The sequence below is a fragment of the Pleurodeles waltl genome, chromosome 5 (genome assembly GCF_031143425.1).
Source record: "Pleurodeles waltl isolate 20211129_DDA chromosome 5, aPleWal1.hap1.20221129, whole genome shotgun sequence".
NCBI lineage: Eukaryota > Metazoa > Chordata > Amphibia > Caudata > Salamandridae > Pleurodeles > Pleurodeles waltl.
In genome coordinates, this window is record NC_090444.1 from 1,050,939,964 (window position 1) to 1,050,942,534 (window position 2,571).

General features: G+C 43.9%; 1 non-coding gene across 1 annotated transcript; it reads left to right on the forward strand.

Annotated features, from left to right (window-relative positions):
- Positions 1-254: 254 nt before the first annotated feature.
- Positions 255-337, forward strand: TRNAL-UAA (transfer RNA leucine (anticodon UAA)). The gene has a single exon. It is a non-coding gene; the product is annotated as a tRNA-Leu (tRNA).
- The last annotated feature ends 2,234 nt before the right edge of the window (positions 338-2,571 follow it).

Genomic DNA, 2,571 nt, shown 5'->3' on the forward strand with positions numbered 1-2,571 from the left:
CACCTTTTTTCGTCCTACACGCTGATAATCTTAAACATGTTTGATAGGTATGGTTGTATTTTTTTTTTAATTAAGTACATGCACGTTTTATAGAGGAGAGGCATGACATTACCTTGTATTCCTGAAATGTGTTTTGCGTAACCTGATAAAATATATAGATATGAAAATATATATAGGTATAGAAAGCTCAATGTCACACAGTGAGCACTCTTGATATCTATAAGTGCCATGTTGTTGCCCTTTCCTGCACAGGTACCAGGATGGCCGAGTGGTTAAGGCGTTGGACTTAAGCTCCAGTGGACATGTGTCCACGTGGGTTCAAGCCCCACTCCTAGTAGAGAGATTTTGTAATTCCTTATGCACCAAATGGAAAGCATTAACCCCTTCGCTGCCAGGCCTTTTCCCCCTCCTGTGCCGGGCCTTTTTTTGCCTATTTGGGGCAGTTTGCGCTTAGGCCCTCATAACTTTTTGTCCACATAAGCTAACCAAGCCAAATTTTCGTCCTTTTTTTCCAACATCCTAGGGATTCTAGAGGTACCCAGACTTTGTGGGTTCCCTTGAAGGAGGCCAAGAAATTGGCCAAAATACAGTGAAAATTTCGTTTTTTTCAAAAAAATTGGAAAAAGTGGCTGCAGAAGAAGGCTTGTGGTTTTTCCCCTGAAAATGGCATCAACGAAGGGTTTGCAGTGCTAAACTCAGCAGCTTCCCAGCTTTCAGGAACAGGCAGACTTGAATCAGAAAACCCAATTTTTCAACACAATTTTGGCATTTTACTGGGGCATACCCCATTTGTGCAATTTTTTGTGCTTTCAGCCTCCTTCCAGTCAGTGACAGGAATGGTCATGAAACCAATGCTGGATCCCAGAAACCTAAACATTTCTGAAAAGTAGACAAAATTCTGAATTCAGCAAGGGGTCATTTGTGTAGATCCTACAAGGGTTTCCTACAGAAAATAACAGCTGAAAAAGAAAAATATTGAAATTGAGGTGAAAAAACCATCAATTTTTCTCTACGTTTTACTCTGTAACTTTTCCCTGCAATGTCAGATTATCGAAAGCAATATACCGTTACGTCTGCTGGACTCCTCTGGTTGCGGGGATATATAGGGCTTGTAGGTTCATCAAGAACCCGAGGAACCCAGAGCCAATAAATGAGCTGCACCCTGCAGTGCGTTTTCATTCTATACCGGGTATACAGCAATTCATTTGCTGAAATATAGGAGTAAAAAATTGCTATCAAGAAAACCTTTGCATTTCCAAAAAGGGCACAAGATAAGGTGTTGAGGAGCAGTGGTTATTTGCACATCTCTGAATTCCGGGGTGACCATAGTAGCACGTGAATTACAGGGAATTTCTCAAATAGATGTCTTTTTTACACACACTCCTATATTTGGAAGGAAAAAATGTAGAGAAAGACAAGGGGCAATAGTACTTGTTTTGCTAATCTATGTTCCCCCAAGTCTCCCGATAAAAATGGTACCTCACTTGTGTGGGTAGGCCTAGCACCCGCGACAGGATATGCCCCAAAACACAACATGGACACATCACAGAAAACAGAGCTGTTTTTAGCAAAGTGACTACCTGTAGATTTTGGCCTCTAGCTCAGCCGCCACCTAGGGAAACCTACCAAACCTGTGCATTTCTGAAAACTAGAGACCTAGGGGAATCCAAGGAGGGGTGACTTGTGTGGCTCGGACCAGGTTCTGTTACCCAGAATCCTTTGCAAACCTCAAAATTTGGCTAAAAAAACACATGTTCCTCACATTTCTGTGGCAGAAAGTTATGGAATCTGAGAGGAGCCACAAATTTCCTTCCACCCAGCGTTCCCCCACGTCTCCCGATAAAAATGATACCTCACTTGTGTGGGTAGGCCTAGCACCCGCGACAGGATATGCCCCAAAACACAACGTGGACACATCACAGAAAACAGAGCTGTTTTTAGCAAAGTGACTACCTGTAGATTTTGGCCTCTAGCTCAGCCGCCACCTAGGGAAACCTACCAAACCTGTGCATTTCTGAAAACTAGAGACCTAGGGGAATCCAAGGAGGGGTGACTTGTGTGGCTCGGACCAGGTTCTGTTACCCAGAATCCTTTGCAAACCTCAAAATTTGGCTAAAAAAACACATGTTCCTCACATTTCTGTGGCAGAAAGTTCTGGAATCTGAGAGGAGCCACAAATTTCCTTCCACCCAGCGTTCCCCCACGTCTCCCGATAAAAATGATACCTCACTTGTGTGGGTAGGCCTAGCGCCCGCGACAGGATATACCCCAAAACACAACGTGGACATATCACAGAAAACAGAGCTGTTTTTAGCAAAGTGACTACCTGTAGATTTTGGCGTCTAGCTCAGCCGCCACCTAGGGAAACCTACCAAACCTGTGCATTTCTGAAAACTAGAGACCTAGGGGAATCCAAGGAGGGGTGACTTGCGGGGCTCGGACCAGGTTCTGTTACCCAGAATCCTTTGCAAACCTCAAAATTTTGCTAAAAAAAACACATGTTCCTCACATTTCTGTGGCAGAAAGTTCTGGAATCTGAGAGGAGCCACAAATTTCCTTCCACCCAGCGTT